At 37.5% G+C, this 22,147-nt stretch overlaps 1 long non-coding RNA gene across 1 annotated transcript in view; it reads left to right on the top strand.

Annotated features, from left to right (window-relative positions):
- The window catches only part of LOC137851017 (uncharacterized), a 35,535-nt gene extending 13,946 nt beyond the window's left edge, over positions 1 to 21,589 (top strand). The window contains exons 2-3 of the long non-coding RNA XR_011092956.1: positions 14,190 to 14,251; positions 16,742 to 21,589. This is a non-coding gene — a long non-coding RNA (uncharacterized lncRNA). The remainder of the gene's footprint in view (positions 1 to 14,189; positions 14,252 to 16,741) is intronic.
- The last annotated feature ends 558 nt before the right edge of the window (positions 21,590 to 22,147 follow it).

The following is a 22,147-nucleotide window of genomic DNA, read 5'->3' as shown; positions in this document are numbered from 1 at the left end:
GACAAGTTATTGCCTTTCAAAATCTGAAGTTTAGATCCTTGTCTTTCCATGCCTCAAGTAGCCAGTCCACTTCCTTTATCAATTTACTTCTAACATGGCTGAGTTCTGTTAGTCATAGTGGTAGACTACCTTAAAGTATTACATTTAAAAGTAAAGAAAAATCTGTTAGTTTGGTCAATGATATTTTTGCAAATTAGTCTTTCAGTGAAATTCCTCTCTTCAGTGTGGGGAATATGTAAGGAGTTACGTTCAGCTTTCATGCTGGGGTACCATTTCCCTCATATCTCATCAGCAGTCCTGTTGTGAAGCAAGGCTTTGCTGACTTTGATTTAGATGAATGTGTTAGCTGCACACAGATGAAAATTAGTTTTAAAATTATTAATGAGTCTACAAAGACAGAATCATGGCAGTGAAAGACAGAAAACAGCTTGTCATCCCCCTTTACATGAAAGATTGTATGGTTTTCAGAAATGAAGCAACTTGGGTGAGTCATATAATCCATACCCACAGGGTCTGATGCAAATTTATGGTCTCTAAGATCTTTCTAAATGCAAATACTGGTGCTAGAACCAGTAGTTTGCTAAATAATCAGATATTGGCAATTTCAGCATAGACTGAAATAGACTTAGCTAAAACACTTTCAGTGGAACACTTTTAAACTAAGGTTGCTGGGGGAGGGGAACATCAGTCCATCCCGCTCTTCCCAGTTTAATGCCAATGTCTGTGGTAGATGCCCTTAGCCTGGAGAAGGGTGACAGGATGGATGGCAGGAGAGAACCTAAAGAGCATCACAAAGGGATTCCAGCCACTCCAGCCAGTAAGCCAGCTTCATCAGGGGCCCAACTCAAATATTTCTTTATACATGTAGCATGGGGAATAAACAAGGAGAGTTAGAGATGTACACACACTTGCAGGGCTATGACCCCATTGGCATTGCGTAGGTGTGGTGGGATGGCTCCCACGACTGGAGCAGTGGAATGGAAGGATATAGGCCCTTTAGGAAGGACAGGCAAGGAGGTGAGGAAGGGGCATTGCCCTGTATGTCAGTGAGCAGCTGGAGTGCATGGAGCTCTGCCTGGGGCTGTATAAGGACATTTCTGACAGAAAGCTGATGGGTCAGGACTAAAGCGAGGGCAAGGACAGTGGACATAGTAGGTGTCTGCTACAGGCCACCTGATCAGGAAGACCAAGCAGGTGAGGCCCTTTATAGACAGATAGAAGCAGCCTCACATTCACAAGCCCTGGTACTCATGAGGGACTTCAGCCACCCCAATATCCATTGGAGGGACAGCACAGCAGGGCATATAGGCAATCCAGGAGTTTCCTAGAATGTATATGATGATAAATTCCTCCTCCAAGTGGTAGAGGATCCAGCGAGGAGAGCTGTTATGCTGGACCTCATTCTCACCAACAGATTGTGGCTGGTGAGGAGTGTGAAGGTGCAGTTTAGGATCCTGAGGGCAGTGAGGAAGGGAGCACAGGAAGCTCTCTATGCTGGACTTAAGGAGAACCAACTTTAGCCACTTCAGGGATCTGCTTGGTAGAGTACCATGGGATAAAGCCCTAGAGGGAAGAGGGGCCCAAGAAAGCTGGTTAATATTCAAGGATCACTTCCTCCAAACTCAGGAGTGAAGCATCCCAACAAAGAGGATGTCAGGCAAAAAGAGGATGCCAGGAGGCCTGCATGGATAAACAAAGAGCTCCTGGACAAACTCAAGCAGAAAAGGGAGGCACACAGAGGGTAAAAGTAAGGACAGGTGTCTTGGGAGGGATACAGAGACATTGTTTGAGCAGCCAGAAATCAAGTTAGGAAAGCTGAAGTCCTGTTAGAATTAAATTGGCCAGGGATGTCAAAGGCAACAAGAAGGGCTTCTATAGGTATGTTAGCGCTAAAAGGAAGACTAGGGAAATCCCGGGCCCTCTCCAGAAGGAAATGGGACACACTGTCGTGCATGATACACAGAAAGCTGAGGTACTCACTGACATTTTTGTCTCAGTCTTCACCAGCAAGAGCTCCAGCCACATAGCCTGAGCCTCAGAAGGCAAAGACTGTCAGGGACTGGGAGAATGAAGAACTGCCAAACGTAGAAGATCAGGTATGAGAGCATCCAAGGAACATCCAAGGTGTACAAGTCCATGGAACCTGATGAGTTGCATTCATGGGTCCTGAGGGAACTGGCAGATGTAGTTGTTAAGCCACTACCCATCTTATCTGAGATCGTGGCAGTCTGGTGAAGTTCCTGCTGGCTGGAAGAGGGGAAATATAAACCCTATTTTTAAAAAGGGGGAAAAAAAATAAAAAAGACCCTGAGAACTACAGGCCAGTCAGTTTCACGTGTGTTCAGCTCTGGGGTACCTAGCACATGAGGGACATGGACATATTAAAACAAGTCCAGAGGAGGTCCACGAAGATGATCAAAGGGCTGGAGCACCTCTCCTATGAAGAGAAGGAGTTGCTGAAGGAGTTGAGGTTGTTCAGTCTGGGGAAAAAAATGCATGAAAATAGTTCAGAGGTTATGGAGTAACCCCAGTAAACCCAACGTTATAGTCAAGATACATAGTATTGAGCCAAACTGAGTCCAAATTCTGACAGTAACTTGCAGTCGCTTTGCAGAGCTCCATGAAAGTTAAACTGAAGGGATGTCAGCCTACAGAACTGATCAACAAGCATAACTGAACACTGCAAGAAGCCAAAACAAAAACAACACCCCCCATAACAACAAAAATGCCCCCAAACCAACAAACCAACAAATCAATGACAACAGCAAAAACTATAATATAAATACATTGTAAAATATATTGTGGTGGACTTCCTCAGATGCATTCATCTGTAGTTAAGTGTTTGAGTGGTCAGAGAAAGACCTTGAATTAAGAAGGCTCTCTGAGCATATGTGTCACAATCCTCAAGTTGAGATTTCCACCTGAAAGGCAATCCTTCTCTAAAGAAGTGTAAGAAAGTATCTCCAGCCACATCTGGCCTTGCCAAAGTACACTAGTTCTGTCACTTATTATCTGTGACATAGACGCATTGGGAAGAACATTGGCAACACAGTCTTAAGACATGAAGAGTGCATGTGGAGGGGGTGTAGGGAGACATGAAGGTAAAAGCATCTTTTTTAGCTTCACTTGCAGTTGATTATTCATTCCATCATTCTTCATTGAATCATCTTTGGATGCTATATTTCTAGTCAGCCGTAGAATTTTTTGTGTTACGTGGTTTCTCATTCCTTGTATATTATTTTGTCTCAAAATGTTGTGAGAAAAGGCATTCACCTGAGTTGGTATAAAGCATATGTATAATTCTGTATATTACTTGTCACATCATTGAATAATGAGGAAGAATAACATCTCTGTCAAAAGAAAAGGCTGTTATGGACATCTCAGAAATCCTTCCTTTAATCTTGCTATGTCAATGTTAATGACTAAGAGAAAAAGACTTAATTGAGATCAGGATGTAATACCCACAGCTTTGCATTAATGTGCACAGACAAGACAGAGACCAAGAGACAAAAAACTGGAATACAGGGAGAAGAATGTAACATCTGTAAATCAGCAAGAATCCCTTTACTTAACCTCTTTCTCAAGGGCTAGTCTTTCTTACTGATGCTAATACACAGTTTGTGAGGGGAAGCAGCTATATAATATCATTTAATGAACAGCTATGTAACAAACAGTATATACAAAAACAGTATAAACAAAAAGTATATACAACAAACTTTTGTATATATATAATTCTACTGCCTTACTTTAACAAACTAATGACCTATTATCACCAATTTGTATAGTGTTTACCTGTGGAAACCTGATGCTAAAACTACTACTAAATCCAGCAGATAACACTGTAGATTCTCATTAGACTTGAAATTCACATAGAAATCTTGATATTTTGGCTTAAAATCCAAGGTAAAGATTAAGTTAAATGAAAAAAAACAAACAAACAACCATTTTGAAACAGTTAAAATATTCTCGTGTATAGAGGTATACCTTTATCCTTCTTCTCCATCAAAATTAAGCTGAAAAAACATCTGAAAGGAACAGAAAATGGACTCTGGAAAAGATTGGATGAAACAGAACATGACAATTCAAATGAACGAGGTGGGTAAAATTATGTTGGATAGAACTCAGGGAGATAGGGGACATGAAATAGAATTATGTCAAATGAAAAATATAGACAAAAATGTAAAGGAGACAGAGTGGTATAATAAGAGAGTGATTGAAAATCAAGCAATGCAGAAGGATGTGAAAATGAACAATGGCAAAAAGTAAGTGAAGGGCAAGGAGTAGGCAAAGAAATATAAAGAATCTGTTGCCTCATGGTATTAAAGTGAATAATTTCAAGTGCAACATAAAAAAAAACTATACATGTACACTACTGGAATAAAGTATGAAAAGGATGTTGGGGAAAAAAAAATTGCAAAAATGAAGTTCTAATTTTTCTCATCAGAAAGAGAGAAAAGGACAAGTATAAAGAAATCAAACTGATCTGTAAGTTTGTCTTCAATTAACATAGTTAAGAAGTGATAAGCTTATATTCATTTACTATTTTGTCAGTGATCTTTGTTACTAACCATTATATGTAAAATTAAAAAAAAAAAAGAAAAAATGTATAGCCTATCATATTGTTAATCATTTGACTTTGTATTATTGTACCTCACAGCTTTTAGTTAACATAAAATGAATTTTGCAGTCCAATACTATAACTTCTCACACTTGTAACTGCCAGAAACAATAATTTATAGATCAATTCCTTTGTTTAACTACTATTTTATATACTTTTTTTTTCTTTTTTTTTTTTTTTTTCTAACTCTCCATTGTGCAACACTGAAATTTAAGTTTGCTGACAATATTTTGAAGTCTATCAGTATGTCTCTGGATAAGACTGAGGAAAAGCAAAGTAATTCTCAAATGCTTTTGCTATTTTAAGGTTGATTGTTTTCCTTCATAGGAGAGGAGAATGTAGGATTCAGAGGAAGGGGCCTCATCCATTTGTGTCTTTTGAGTATAGATGCAATTTGTTTTTGAGATTGCAGTTTCTTTGGTAATGGTGACAAGTCTGTTCCCATTTATGCTTGCTACAGGGGGCTCTAAAATGTTTGTCATCAAAGAGCCAATTTAGACTGGATTTAAGGGATGAATTGTGTTCACAGCAAAACTGGAGCCTAAGAGTTTATTAATCTTGTAACCAAGGTGTCTGAACTGCAAGATTTCTAAAAATTTCTGGTTTGAAATGCAAAGGATACTCTTACAGCTATTTCATATTTATATCACCATTAAAATGTTCTTGCCTTTCAAAAAGTGCTCTTTGAAAGCTATCACACCAGTTTTGGTTTTAACAATGAACCAAAGGGACACCAAACAATAAAACCAAGAAGAATTACAAAGTTTGTAGAAGCATGATTTCATTTCTTAAGGAAACTGGATGCAAAACTTGTAACTGGAGCACAAAACTATTAGCAAAAGGATGATTTACTACATTAAAGCTCACAGTAGTTTCATCATATGAAATGAGCAGCTGCTGGCCCACACCAAAATACTGCAGAGCTCACCACTGTATTATAAAAATAAGTATAAGTGAAAACAGTATAGTTATTTCTGTGGCTCAGTCAATGTAACATTGAAATTCCAATGTGCTTAAACAGTATATATATATATATATATATATATTTTTTTTTTTTTGGTAAGGTTTCTCTTCAAAGTCAGACTTATTCTGAATTAATATAGTGAAGTAGTAAAGGTGAGTATGTTTAGCATTTAATCTATTAGGAAATATTCTTAATGATGTTATAACATGCTAACTAGTAAATCATCAAGGAAAATATTTTTGTGTTCTTTGTTTAACACTTTGAAACATCCTTTTTACTTATGTAAGCTTATAGAAGATCACAGTGTCTTTGAAGTAAGTACATATATATCTGCTCTGTAAAAAAAGAAGTTTATTTCTGAAAATTTTGTACAAAGCAGACATATATTACACTCGATGTATTACATCATATCTTCCTTTGAGCACTTATTTTTACACTACTACTAAAGTTGGTGAAATAAAACTGGATATTTTATGAAAAGAAAATTTCCCAAATCAGTGATAGATGCTAATTAATAACTAGGTTTCCAGTTCAGATTTTTCTGCCTGTTGATTCAAGATTTCCTTCCTTCCTTCCTTCCTTCCTTCCTTCCTTCCTTCCTTCCTTCCTTCCTTCCTTCCTTCCTTCCTTCCTTCCTTCCTTCCTTCCTTCCTTCCTTCCTTCCTTCCTTCCTTCCTTCCTTCCTTCCTTCCTTCCTTCCTTCCTTCCTTTTCTAACTTAGGATGAGGTAAAAACAAAAATGGTCTAGTCTAATATAGAGATTCTTCTCAAGTTATGCTTTTGCAATTGAACCTTTTTATTGATCAAAAGAATATTTGAAAAGCACCAACAATATTTTGTTTTGTTTCTTCCGTTGAATGCCTGTGAATCAATGAATTAGGTTATGAAGGTTATGAGAACTTGAAGCATCCGCATCCTTGTTATTAATAAAAATATACAAAAAAAAAAAAGTCATTAAATTACAGGATTTAAATCTTTTTTTTTTTTTTTTCCCCTCCCCAAAAATTTCAAATACTCAAGTATTTTATTTTTAATAAATTTACAATTTATGTAACTTGCTGGGAGGGATGAAGCGGTTGGGGAGAACTAAACCCATCTGTTTGGGCAGATGTCTGTAGCATTTTGAGAGTGACCATAGTAGCCAAAAAGACCAAAGATTTAGGGCAGCAGTATATTATTGAAGTGTAGCTATCTGATGTGGCCACAAGAGAGCACTGTAAATCCAAGGAAGACTAGTTTCAGCAAATGAAGTTCATGAGAGCTGAATGTATTGCTTTTTTTCCTCCTGCTGTCAGAAATCTCAAGAAATGATGACTATGTTTATTGACGTTAGTACTAGACAGATAATTAATTATTTAGGGTTTTTCCTGAGAAGTGAAAAGGTCACCTTTATTACACATAACTTGGAAAAATACTGTGATATTGTAGATCATGAAACATTAAAATGCAAGCAGTGATTGAGGTTTTCACAGCCCATATATTTGTTTTACTTGTCCTCTCAGATTTAAAATGTCTTCATTACTGAACAGTGTATTTAAAAGTATATATATATCATTAAGAAACTCTACCATGAAAAAGCAAAGACTGACATATTTCCCATTGTGATGGCAAAGGAGATGGGAAGTGCTGAAAAAAAAAAAAAAAAAAAACCCTATGAAAGATTATGTAGTGGTTTTTCAACATAAGAGAGCAAGAGAGAAAGTGAGAGAAGAAACTTAGAACACAAAGGGTCAAGACCAAAGAAGTGGGGCAAATGGAAATCGTGAAGTAAAAAGGAGAGTTCTTACAGCTCTCTCCCTGTTTGGCCTTGGGAAATCCCACATAATGCTTTTCACGTGCATCTGCTGATGCTGCATGGCAAGATTGCTAAGGGAGTCTCACCTTATTTCTCTTCTTTCTTGGATGTCATTTACAGATAAGGCATTATTTCTTGTGCTGCTTGAAAAAAGATTAATACCCTCTCTCCATTTTGCCTTATAAACCTTTTTTCTACTTCCATGATACTGCACAGCTGTAGAGGCCTGTCACCACCTGCAGGATGGCATCACTCTCTTTGAGATATAGTGTCCCGCCTGTCCTCGCAGCTCAGAAGCAGACATGCAGCAGGGGAAATGGAAGCAGACCATAGTGCTACAAATGCACCTGATCAGAGTTTGTGTCAGAGAGGCATCAATAGTTTGGGGTGGAATGAGGTGATGTAACAAATGGATTGAAATAATAATGGAATGGAATTAAGAGAGATAAAATCATACATATTATGTCTGCCAGGTTAATGAAGCCTGTTTAAGAGGGTTAATGGAGAGACATTTCAATGAGTGCCTGCCAAACCTGACAGCTGCAGGATCTTCCTGCAGTGGATTTAGTAAATGTTTGAGTGTACAAACTCAAACATTTTTTTATCCCCAAACACATTCACAATATAAACTTCTGAAACTCACTGAAAATGAACAATTAAAGAGCAATGTGAATAAAGGTATGTTTCTATGATATTAAACAATAGCACTAGTTCTGTAGTAATTATATTTTAGCCATCAGGGACCACACTAAAATGGCCTGCAATTTGCTTCATATTTTATGTTTCTTCTCTGCTGCATGGCTCCAGGCATTCAGAAGTACCTTGACAAGGAGAAACAAGGTACAGGACTGTAGGATTGGAGCTGAATTAGAGCAAAACTGCTGTTATGAACCAGCAAAAACAAATTATGTATTATATTTATTGCTACTCTTTTTTTTTCTTTCTTTTTTTTTTTTTTCTCTTTTTCTGAGCTGTAAAGTGCACAAAGAGCACAAAATGAAACAAATAGGCAATTTAAACTTGTAATTCAGGATTGTTCACAACGAAGCTGAAGGATGTGCAATGGGTAGTGAAGAGAGAATTTCTGCTAATAAAGCTGCAACACTCCCATTGCAGGAGGCTTAGAATTAGATGATTTGTAAGGTCCCTTCCAACCCAAGCCATTCTATAGCTCTATGAACATTCTTGCTCAGGTTACAACTGTGCCTCATCCACTCTGCACAAAAAGACATATTTTTATGACTATAATTATGAGATTTGGCAGTGCGATCCTGGCCCTGGTGGCATGTTGGAAGAGATCCTCAATAGCACATGTGGTAACTTGTTTGAAAGACTCGCCATTTCCAGTCAGTTGGCTGGATTAACTGTGAACTATGGTAACTGCCTTCTTCCATAAAGGGAAACTACAGACAAAGTTTCTATGCTATGGTTTCATCTAAAAACTAGTTGTGGAGGAAGAGGATACATTTTGCACATGTGTTAGTGTGCTAGTTCTTAAGATTTCTGTCACTTCTGTTTTAGAACTGGTATATTTTCCCTTTTGTACTACATTGGAAGTTGGCTTTGGAAAGGAACTAGTTTTACCACTGATCCTTCTATAACAGAAGGTGTAAGGATCATCATTCATGTCTGATGAAGGTGGTACCAGAGAAGAAAATATAATATTTTAAGTATTTATAAAAAAGGAGAAAATCACATACAGTGTGCATTTAAAATTGATAGGAGCAGGATTTGCCTTTTTGTCTTCTGGTGTGATGAATGCTTTGAGGCATTCTGACACCATGCTGAAAAGCTGGTTCACTTGCCAAGTTCATTTGTCCAAAGTATAGAGTAAGATCTGCAGAATGAGATGTGAAAATTAAATAGTATCTATACCTTTCAGATGCTCTCAGAATTTCAGTTGATAACTTGTTTGGTTATAAACTGGGTAGAATACAGACCAGCTCTTCCACTTTGCCCTTGTTCTTTCTGTATAAGCAGGTGATTTGTTTACAAATTCTTTATCAAATAGTTTTTTTTTTTCTTTCTTTCTTTCTTTCTTTTTGGTGTGAATTTTTGCAAATATTACTTTCTAACTTATTTGTGAAAGAGAATAAAACTTTCAGTAGCTCTCTAGGCAAAGAGGAAAGCAATGAGGGAAAGCAGAGATCCTGAGAACACTCTACGGGACAGCCATTGTGAGGAATCTTTGACTCTGCTCTTATAATTCCTGAGCTGACAAGAAAGCCAAGCCCCAAGTCAGGGTGTAACCCAAGCCTCTGTGTCCTGCTGAGGACAGGGTGGGGCTCACTCATCAGACCTGTGTTTTAGCTCTGGCAGTGAGGACCTGGCAGGGATTACCAGGACCCTCACATCATAGATGGAATCCTGTCAACAGTTCTGCTGAGAGCAGATCCCAGCATGACAAACCAGGTCAAGGGGCATGTCAAAATCCATCCGTATGTAGTTCTGGTTTTATAACATGAAAAAGCACTGAACTCCTGGATAGTTCCCTGGGTGTATCTGTGGTAACTGAAACTGTCGGTTAGTCCTGGCTGCGACATTTTCTTGAATGAAAATGGGGCTACATTTGGCTTCTTGCAGTTAATCCAGATCAGAAGGTCAGGATTATCTGACCACCTTCTTTTCACTGTTAGATCTCAAATCTTTAACAGTGATTCAACTCCCAGAACACTATACTAATTTGATACTAATCCATGAAAGGTCACTGCTAGCATAACAAAATCCCATAATAGTAAAACAAGAATATTCAGTGGCATTTTACATGTACTTAGTGCTTCTAATCTAACATTTAGTGTCACTGTAGATTCTATGTAGCAGTGAACTTTAAAACTAAGTCTTTTCCTTCCTTAATTCTTCTTCCTCATACTTTATACAAAATATAAATTCAAAACATTAAGAGGCCAATAGCTGCACTGGGAATATACTGCTAGTATAAAAATGATTCTTGATGAAATGCTATCTAATGAAACAAAACTGAAGCTCTGGGTCTTGATAACTAAGCCAGGAGGGTCTGTCACAGATGAGAGACTCTGAAAAGCTGGCTTTTCCCCAGAGCCCTAAGAATCTTGAAAAAGTATTCAAAGTAGAACTGACAGGGATGTTGATTTCACTGAGGTGCTACAGGCTCAACAAGCTCCATTTTATGAGAAATGTCAAAAAAATGTTGGGTTTGGCCTGGTTCAGACCTAGCACTTCTAGATTTTCATCTTCACCTTTTCATGAGATTACTCTGTGTTTCCTGACTAGCATATCTTCCAATAGACAGACAGAATAAATTGCAGGCAGCACTGAAAACAATTTCTCTTCTCCAGTTCATTACATACCCAGCACGAAATACTTTACAAGGAGCTTATTTTCATAATACTTGGACCATTATTTGAATAAAAGAGTAAAGCCTTTCTTGTATTCACGTTGAGAGAGTGACAGTCATTAAAATGAACAAGTGCCTGTTACCTATGAAGCAAGCCTTGGAGCAAGTCTCTCTGATCCAAGCATTTGAGTGAAGGAGGAGATGAGAAGGGGAATGATAATGAGAAACTGGATGCAAGTTAAAAAGCAGTTGCCTTTGGCATGTTTTTATTAATTTTTGGTTGGTATGGGGGAAAAGGTTGGTGTGTTTAGTGAACTTTCAGTGATTCTCAAAGTTATGATGAAAATAGAAGTTATAGTAAATAAGTGTTGAAGTAAAAATTGGCCAGGCAATATTTATTTGAAGTGTGAAAAGTCAGGCACCAAATGTTTTTCAAACATGACTGCTCTATGCAGTTATCCCGTTCGTAGTAACAATTAATACCAAGTATTACAGAGCAGCACTCTGCTGTTGTGTGTGAAAAAAATGTCTATTCTGGCTGTTCAATAAAACCATTAAGAGAGAGAAAAAGCCAGTCATGTTGGGTTTTGTTCCTTTCCTAACTCTGTGCTTTTGTATGTGAGGAAAAGCCAGTTTTGCCCTCTGCAGTCGTCTTTGCCCCAGGGTGTGACTACATTTGTTTTGAATTTTCTCCCAATATGTGCTAAATCAAAAGACAACATTTTGTTATTGCAAAAGTAGGGGAGTTTTTTTTTTTTAAAGCAAACTTACTCTGTCTGAACCTTCCTTCACTTTTGCTGCTTTTAAATTCACAGGTTACAGGTCACTGTAGTGGATTTCTGCTGTTACATGGCAGGAAATCCATTTATTCTTTTTGTGTTAGGAACTTCCTTGAAACATCTACAGGAACTCAATAACCCTACAGATCATCCAATAGAATAGGTCATTTCTGTCAGTACTGTGGGATTTCATTAGTGCCATAACAGATTTTACACTTTTTTGCTTATCTGAAATTTGATAATTTGTAATTTGGACTTGTACAAAAAAAGTTGTTTTTTTTTTTTTTTTTTTTTTTCCTCAGCCTTTAATCTATGTCAAGCATCCCAGGCTTTGTGGTAAGTAGACTACAAATTATAGTGTATGTCATGGGAGTGTGGTAGGTACATTACCCTTTCTTATCTGGAAAGCCATCTCAATTCTGTTCAGATGATGAGGAAAATGCTGTTGATCATTATTCCTAGCTGCCACGTATGGTTTAGTGCTTTCAGAAGTTTTAGAAGAAATGGCAGCAGTAGGATGAACAGAAACAAGCACAACAGGATGATCAGGAGCGGGAAAGAATATCTGAACACTAATTTTGTCACATTATCCAGTATTGCCTGTAGCTCTGCTCCATATTTGTATTAGTCTTCTCAGTGTCCAGGCAGTCTACATGACCTTCCACAGAGGGATGCTTTTGTGATAGTTATCATATAAACAAACATATATAATATCATAGAAGACATATATAACATCTAAGAAGACAAGCAATGTATAAAAGATGAGGTAAGAAAAATAAAATTCATTAAAATAAAAGTAGTGCAATTGGACTGCTATTAGTTTTACTTTTAAAATCAAATCAGATTTACAAAGACACAGGTTGGTCGTATTCTACACAATTTTATCTACTGACTTTAGCGGAACAACATGAGAGATAAATCTGATTGGAATCCTCAACAGCAACCAACTTCTTTTCATTACAAATAAAACACCCCATTTAACATAGTACATAAATTATCCTGTGTTATGTGGTAAATGGTAAACCAGAGGCAATTTCATAGAAATGAGAGCAGCTCTGAGGAGAAGGACCTGAGGGTGCTGGTCGATGAGAAGCTCAATATGAGCCAGCAATGTGTGCTTGGAGCCCAGAAAGCCAGCTGCATTCTGGGCTGCAGCAAAAGAGGCATGACCAGCAGGGACAAGGGAGGTGATTGTCCCCCTCTGCTCTGTTTTTGTGAGATCCCAGCTGGAGTACTGTGTTCAGACCCGGGGCCCCCAGCACAAGAAGAACATGGACCTGTCCATGGAACAAGTCCATAGGAGGGCCACAAAGATGATCAGAGGCATGGAGCACCTCTCCTGTGCAGACAGGCTGAGAGAGTAGGGGTTGTTCAGCCTGGAGAAGGGAAGGCTCTGGCGAGACCTTATAGCGGCCTTCTAGCACCTAAAGGAGGCCTACAGGAAAGCTGGGGAGGGACTCTTTGTCATGGAGTGGAGTGATAGGACAAGGGGGAATGGCTTTAAATTAAAAGAGGGGAGATTTACATTAGATATTTGGAATAAATTCTTTACTCAGAGGGCAGTGAGGCACTGGCACAGGCTGTCCAGAGAAGCTGTGGATGCCCCATCCCTGGAGGTGTTCAAGGCCAGGCTGGATGAGGCTTTGGGCAACCTGGTCTGGTGGGAGGTGTCCCTGCCCATGGCAGGGGGGCTGAAACTATGTGATCTTTAAGGTCCCTTCTGACCCAAGCTGTTCTGTGATTCTAAGACTGTATGAATCAACAGAGTGATACTGGAGTTAAACTATTTGGAGATAATATTTTGCCAGAGCAGATTGTTTCCTATATTTCTAAATCTTAGCATGTATTTATATTCCTTCAGTTCTAATTAATTGGGAATAGATGCTGAGTAGGGTATGTCATGTGCTGTAGTTTCTACATAAACAAATCAAAGACTTTATGGCATTTCCTTATATCAGACTTCATTCCTTTTTTTTTTTTTTTTTTTTCTTTTTCTTTTCTTTTTTTCCTATTTGTTTGTTTGACTAAGATTTTCATATCCTTTATCTTTTTACTTTAGTAAAAGGTGTGCATGACATTTTTCATATAGAAAAAACATTCTGAATTCTCGACAAAACCATAAATACTGCACATAGTTAGAATGACAAAAGTACTGTCTGACCTGGAGACATGATGCAAAATGTTACCATCTCAGCAAGGCATCTTATTACAGGAATATGCTTAAAGATGTAGACTCATCAGATTTGCCTTCTTGATGTCAAAGGCTATGACTCAACACTAATATACTGTTATTTTTGCCTTCACTCACATCTATTTTTGCCTTCACAGGCATGTAATAGGGAACATGAGTAATAGTTCAGGACTTGAAAACGATTCTACATTTTCTCAAAATTAAAGTACCATTAAAAGGCCCCAGGTTGTTCCTCTCAGGAGGCAGTGGTCAATAAATATGAGCTGCAGAAAAGGATATGTAGATGAATGCCTTACCTAGTTTGTACTTATGAGGGAAGACATACTTACACAGGTTATTTGACTTAATGAATATATAATCCAGTTTGGATCATAAAATATACCATAATAGGAAATCTAGGGTTCATTAAATTCCTCTAACCTTATACTTGTTGATGTGTTTACTCTGTCAGTTTGACATGCTGTCTTTTTCAGGCTGCATCTCTGGTCCCCTGATCATTCATTCTAAATTAATGCTGTTTTTCCTGTAGGAGAATGGAAGAATTATCTGTGTTTTTGGAGCATGGATACATACTATGCGAAGAGGAAATCTGTAAGCATCTTCTCAGTATATCTTTTCTTCAGGGAAGCCCCAAGCATGTCTTGTGCAAGTCACTGGCCACAGGAAGCCTGACTCTCTTTTCCCAAAGCAGCTGTTTTATCACTTGTTCATTCTTTATTTTATGTATGGTTATTACTCTTTGGTAACAGAAAGTCATTTATCCAAGTGAATCCCGAAGAAAAACAGAGGAAACCAGAAGGAGGTTTCCCAAGAGCATTATTAGAGGTGACTGAGCAGCTTGCTGCTTCTTGGCATGACAGGTACACAGGGCAGTGCAGGTTCAGCAATAAGCAAGGTGATATGTATGAAAATTGGTGACAAGAGGAAGCAGTTGTTTCCTTAGGCTGACAAATTTTGACAATGGTGACACCTTGGTACCACTTATTTTACTCTAATTCCTGGGCATAGGGCCAGTTATGGTCAGATAAAGATGTTTTTATGCCCTATGTCCAACATGCCCATTTGTTTCAAGGCTATTTAGTAATTATAATGGCATTATAAACTTTTGTGCTTTGCTTGTATAGGAGGAGTTGATTGGTTTTCCTAGATGGTAATGAGTACAATAAATATATGACCATGCTATGGCCATGTGTATTTGAGAGCAGTAAATTGCTCATTAAAATTCTATTGCAGGAATTAAATCAGAAGACTATTGCCTTAGCCAAATAATGATGGCTATCACTTTTTAATCAAAACATATAATTTTATGGCTTATGAGTTAACTAATGGCTGTGGAACCTGATTTGAGATTGACACATAAATCATAAGACAGGCCTCTGGGATGATCTTGGTTCATATGAGGAAAAAAAAAAAAAAGAAGTTGGAAAAGTAGGCATCGTAGTGTTTTTTTTTTTTTTTTTTTTTTTTTTTTTTTTAATAATAGTCACATTTCACTAATTTAAGGGGTAGAGATGAAGACAGATATATCCAGATTTGTATCATGATTGTCATTCTCCTTATTGTAACCGTTTCTGATTGTTACCCTCTCATTACTTTCCTTTATGACAGAGGAACTAGGGGCCAGAGATTCAGATGTTGATGTTTTAAGGATCCAGGGTCTGCCTCTGATATGTCCTGGCTGTATAGCCTTGGCTCAGACTGCTGAGAAAGTTACTAAGTTGTGAGAAAACTGTGAGAAAGTCTGTCAAGACTTTCAAATAAGGAAGGGAAAATAAGAAAGGTGAAATAAGAAAGGTGAAAGTAGAAATGTAGGCAGGATTTTAATTAGGAGGTCAATGATTCAAGAAGAAAAATATTGGTCTGTCAGGGTGTAAAATGTTAAATGGAAGAACAAGGTGGGTCTAGCAAAGATCTGCTCAATTGTCAGTGCCATTGGTATGTCAGTGTTGATGGTACTGGTGGATGACAGGAGCTCATTGGTGAGCAGGTCTCTTTCACAAGACCATGGAGGCCAACTCTTCTGCTCCTGACTGATCCCCTCCTCACCAGCAAAGTCTCTTTGAGTATCTTACTGGAATGGAGAACACACCACCTAGCCTAGTAGACTGTGAAAGCCTAGCTAGCTTCTGTATGTGTTGGCTGACAAATCACTGCTTTATCCTTTCAAACACGCTGCTTATAGAGCATCTTTGCAAAATGCAGGGTGCCTATGCAAACTGACCCAAAACACAGCAGTTGTGTTTGAATGTTTAAAAATGCATATCACAGAATGAATACTTAAAAATATGCCCATATTTGTTTAAGAGTGTAATGCAGATCTCTTATCCAATCTGGTTTGATCAACTCTAATCAAGAACAAAACACATGGCATTTGCCTAGAAAAATATGTAAGAAAACATAGTAGTTCAGTGACTATTTTATAAACCAGAAATTTCTCTGTAAAGGAAAATGCAAAGAACTAGGGTAAGCAGGCACAGCTACTTGTGCACAGAAGGAAGGCAAGAACACAATTGCCTGCATGCAAACCAATAAACCCCAGTGTCATTCTTGGAGCTGGGACTAAATGAGCTAAGGAATGCTCTCATAAGCCTTGGTTAAAACAGAAGTGTATGTAGGTAATATAGGTGTAGCAGATAGACTTGTTATACAGCACAATTCTTTCTTTCACAGCAGTTCTTTCTTTCTCTGACATTAAATCATACTTGTTTTTTAAAAGCTGTTGCTTTCCAAAGGCAAACTAGACAATTTCAAAGCCTATCAGGCTTGCTGAATGATCCTCCTTGGTGCAGTATGCAACATGCTCTGAGGCCCAGGACATTAGAGGGGAGCTGCAAGACTCCAGCTGGAGTGGTGATGGGTGGCACAAGATGTCTGGTCCAAGGGCCATGCACTCAGAGAAACAACAGCATTGCTCAAAGAAAATAGAGACCCTGAACCACGGCATTCGTAAGTATAATAGCATTTAGATCTTCCAGGAATGCCTCACAATCTGCAGCAATGCTGTTTTTGATTTTAGTCCCGTGGTTGTTGAGAAATGTGTGTGCGTGAATGCCTTACTTTCATTATTATTTCACATTTCAGGAGCTGAGACCTGGAAATGCCATTCTACCTACATAAGATACTCTTATCAGGTGACAACTGTTATGCCAAATGCACCATATTTGCATGAAAATGCAACTAAGTCTCAGGCCGTATGTCTGTGGTAACCAGAAAAGCATGAAAACCCATTTCTTAACTTAGAGGTCCCATTAAACAAACGAGACATGACAGTGTTTGATTTCATTCGAAAATCAGAAAGAGAACAAAAACCTGAGATATTGGAAGATTGCCCTTAGGATTTAGAAGTGGAAAGAGGAGACAATAGGTAGATTTATGCCTTTAAATCAACTTTCTGCTTGTTTCTTCCTAAGCTTGTATGGCATTTTATGATTTAGAACACTTTTTAACTTGTTTGCAAATTGAACATCGTTTTAAAAAGGATGAGTTGTCTATAATAAAAATCAATAAAGATATTGAATTGAAGTAATGGAAAAGATCCACTTTGGTAAATATCAAATGATTTCAAAGACAGCTTGGCAAGAAATATGAATGAAAGGATTTCAACTTGTTTACAGAGGTGTGGGTAGCACAAGCAGTTTAACTGTTCTATGTGAAGAACGGAAGAAATTGTTTCTGTCCCCCCCTCCCCTCCCCTTTGATCTTTTCATAATCTAAAATGTGTTCACTCTATATGCATTTGCAAGGAGGCTGCACTGTTGCTGAAGTCTCTTCTTCTATTAAAATCTGTAATTAAAATAGAGTTGCAGCAGTGTTAGCTAATGAGAGTGTGTCTTGTCTCTCAGGCGAGCTCTCGCCAGAGCATGAAGGCTCCAGGGCACTGTGCTCCAGAGGACAGTAAGTGGCTGCCAAGCTATCTGGAAATCCAAATTTTGTCATGTGGGAAATTCTGACATTCTGTAATGTTTTCATTCTAAATAATAAAACTTTAAGTCTCTCTCAGGAGATAAATTTCCCAGAGAATTTGGATCTAGAAACATCAAAATGATCATGCTAAAATGTTTCCTTCTTCCTAGTTATGTACAAATGCTTAATTCTGGTAATGCCTGCTGTAAGGACACTAACACTGAATTTTCACCTACAATATGAAATGTAAGATTTCAGATGGAACTGCAGAGATAAATCAATACTAAACATAGTTTTGAGTTTGAATAAGCCTGCTAATTTCCCACCAGAAGCATACTCAAAGTGAACACTTTATTTTTTGACCAAACATTTTGCAATAGACAGTTGTGCTGTAAAAATAAACATTTAAATAGTTCTGTTTGTTATTTCTTAATTTCAGTCTCATATTACACAAGTCAGCACTATGAAAAGCTCTATTACTTCAGCATACAGGAGTTAATATCTGTTGTCTTCACTTGTTATTGTATTTTCTTTTTTAATAAAAAAGAAAACTCAAAAACTAAATACAATCAAAATTCAAACTGCCTTTAAACCACCAGAACAATTACAAAGTCATGCAGCATATAAGTGATTTACACAAACAGAATCATTCTAGGATAAAGTTCAATGTATTTTATATCCACCATCAACCTTAATGTATGGGCCATGGTGCTTCACTGCTCCCACAGCTCATCTATATAATTTTTTTTAATGTTGAAGCTAGTTCATCATTATAATTATGATTTAGAGGTGTTTTTTTTTTTTTTTTTTTTTTTTTTTTTTTTTTTGATGTTGTTGTATTTGTTTTGTTTTATTTTGTTTTGTTTTGAAAGAACATAAGGGACAAACAACTGTCCCTTACACCTTTTGTCAGGAACATGCGATTTTTCCTGACTCTTCTCTCCCTGATTCTGGATTTTATCTATCCAGCCCCAGAGGGAAATCTTTGCCCTTTCAGAGATGAGCAGGAAAATCAGCCAGTTACCAAAGCTCTGCTGGTGTTTATAACGTATGTGGTGTCTACAGAAGAATGAAACAAAAAACATGCACGAGCACAACAGAACACAAAAGCATATGGTATTCAGATTGAAGATAAGGGAGTTGATGATGAGAGCTTCATTAATGCTAATAAGAAGAGTGTAACTGCATTGCCGCATGTTGTGTTGCATATGTATGCTTTGGAGGCAAATAAACCTCATTTCAAATCTAATGAGTACAGTACAGTCCTCAGTTTGACATAACAAAAGTTATTCCATTGCTCAAATTATATTTGTTACTGCAATTATTTTGTTATTATTGTTGTTTTTGTTAAAAAGTTTGGTAGAGATTTAAAGGGAAAAAAAAAAAGGGGGAGCCAAAGAGATAAAATACAAGGGGATCATATATTATTATGTTTTTAAATATTGAAGTTCAGGAAATACTAACGTTACCAGCAGTATGTTAATAGTAACAAATAGAAGCAGTTGGCAAATTTTAGCTGCAATTTCTCTTGAGAAAAGAGAAGTTTTTATCTCCTGAAAGGGACACATGCAGTGTTTAGTAAAATTCTGGTTGGGACACAGTAGGGAAGAACTGTGACATATTCTTACATGTCATTATATTTTAAAATATGGTGTGGGTTAGTACTTTAGAGAGCAGCAACTTGGCTGTACAAGGACCCTCAGGCTCAAATTTGGCAGTGAGGGAATCAAAGCCTTTACCTGCTAAATAGGTATATAAGTAGATAATATGCAGTCATTCCCCATATCTATTAATGAAAATTATTGATTTCCTGTTTAAACTAATAAATCAACTATACATCCCTATTAATTGGTTTATTATCCAAGAACTCTAATAGTAATAGAAACACACAGTAATATTTCATTATGTTAAAATATCATGAAAGAAAATGTACAGTATCTGTTGAATCAGGTACAATAGACTCTGGACAATGTCCAACCAAGAAAATGAATTGTGGTATTTGCCTGAAGACCAGACACTCATTCACAGCAACTTTTAAGTAGATTGTCTGGCTGTAAATTGTTGGGTCTTTGTACCATGCCTGTGTCTTCCTTCCTTTGTGTTTGCACAAAGACAAGTAAATTGAGAGATGTAGCTCATACCAGGTCTTGCAAAATGAAAAAGGTTGGGGGTTTGGAATTCCTGTAGTCCTGGGATTCCTGCTAGGTTTGTTTCTGTCACCTAGGTGTACAGCCTACCATGGTGGTAGGATCCAGAGGGAGCACTTTCCAGGTGTAAAATGATAGCAGCATGATTGCTCCCATTATTACAATTGAGAAATACATGTACATTTTTACATGTTGTCAATCCAAAATTTTGTGTCACTTTTAACACTTGTGCCTTATGCAAGAACTGAGTCTACAATTACTCAAGCTAAAGACATTGGGGTATGGGGACAGGAAACTAGCTCAAAAATTGATAACTAAGGCATATTTTTGGATTAAATTAATAAGAAAATAATTTAATTGTTAGCATGCTTTCTGTGACGGTTTCAGCCCAGGGTAACTAGGCTTTCTCTCGCTATACCCAGGTGTGGTGTTGGGGCTGGCATGGACCAGGGTTTATATCTACAGGACAGTGTAAATGAGGCAATATGCTCTGGGAAGAAGACAGTATAGTCGTATGATTACAAAACATGCCATGCCCCTTCCCAGAGAACAGACTCCTATCTTTCCATTTATAAGCATAAGCACTGCCTGTGATCTCACTATAGTTCCTCTTGCAGGTGGCAGTTGACCTTAAATGACATGCAGTCTTTAATGGATTGTGCATATGAAGTAGGCTCTATTTTCTCTCTCACTTGATATCAAATGTTACGGGCTTTTGAGAATAAGAACTGAGGACCTGATACAAATTTGGGCAGGAGGAGACGTGAGAACAGGCGCTGATGAACATGCCCTGGATCTAATTTTATTTGGTCTGTGGTGGGAGAAAACTGGAAAGGTTTGTTGCCAAACTCAGCAGCTCCTGTGTATTCCAAGGACCTGAAAATATTTGGTCCATAATGATATCATTCCAGTCAGACAAGATCATAGAGAAAAAGATAAAGTAATTGTATTTTGTGATGGACTGAACTTTGTACCCCAGCAAGTGCTATGACTCATCGCACACTAATCAGTGCAACTCTACCTCTTTTTTTTTTTTTTTTTTTGTATTTTTGAAACAGAAATGATAAAATCTTTCCTAAATTCTAAGCACATGTAGGCACATGCATATACACATAGTTTATTTTAAACATAAATATTATACAGATATGCACTAGATGTTTCATAAGTAGTTAAATAGGTCGCAATTACTCTGACCATAATAATCCTTGCATTGCCCTTTCATACACAGCTCACATATCACCTGCAAACTTTAAAAGAAAATGTTAGGGATGCTTTTATGGTAAAGGATGTTTTACTTGGTTATGTCTCTTAATAGAGAGTATACAAACATAATTTACGTACATGGCCATGATAAGATTTTGAACAGAAAACACTCTATTGTAGTGACATCAATTAATTTGTCAACACATTAGAGCTATGTCACTGGCACACAAGATATCCTCTTTACAAAACAGTACCTGAATGGCATGTAAAGTCTGATTCTTACTGTTTTTTTTTTTTTGTTTGTTTGTTTGTTTTGCATGAGACATTCAGAGAGTGAACAGCATAACTGAAAAGAGAGTATTAAACTTCTTATACAAGCTAAATTACAAACAACAGGGAAAAGCTGAGACAGGATTATTAAACAGTCAACAGAACTGATAATTACTTTAAAACAAAACAAAACGAAACAAATTGACATTTTTTGAAGACAGTAAGAATCAGACAGAGGTAATGAATTGGAAGTGCTGCCTATGGCACCATATACTAATACAGAATTTATTTTTCTTTTCAGGAGATCTTTGGCAACATTAGAAACTATTACCTTGAAGTAGTCTGCCTTTTCCTATCTCACTGTGCAGTGAGAGCATATGATTGCAGATGACCTGGTGAATCACTGGGTTCAGTCCTACGCAGTTGTGGATGAAAAAAACAGGGTCATGTTGCATTTCCCCATTGTCGGTGGTGCTGCCCTCCACCATGTGGCTGAGCATCTCCGTCATTGCAGAAAACATCTCGTAGATTGCTTCTTTCTCATTTGGCTGTGCCCCACCTTTTTCTTATGTTTCTTCTTGGTTTTCATTTCCAATTTCAACTAACAACATGTGACAACCATCAGTTAGGTGATCAGCTCTACCCTTCACCTTTACCACGTTGACAGATTTGGGCAGAGCTTTGAACTGCAGATTAAAAGGAGAGCTCTATGTCCCAGCACTGCAGAGTTACAGATGAATGAGAATACTGTAAACAGGGTGGAGAAATGTGCATTAAACTGTCATTACACTTAATGAAACAGAATTGGCTTTGGGAAGACGATAAATTATCAGAGGCAAGGGTTGTGCCTGTAGAATACAAAGGAATACAGTATGTAAAAGTATATTTCACATCTACAGAAGTGACTTAGCATGGGGTATCACAGAAAACAGGTCTGGAAGGGATCCGAGAAGGTCAGTTAGTC

This window comes from Anas acuta, chromosome 2 (assembly GCF_963932015.1).
Source record: "Anas acuta chromosome 2, bAnaAcu1.1, whole genome shotgun sequence".
NCBI lineage: Eukaryota > Metazoa > Chordata > Aves > Anseriformes > Anatidae > Anas > Anas acuta.
The sequence above is the reverse complement of the archived record's forward strand: the minus strand, read 5'-3'. Positions and strand labels throughout refer to the sequence as shown.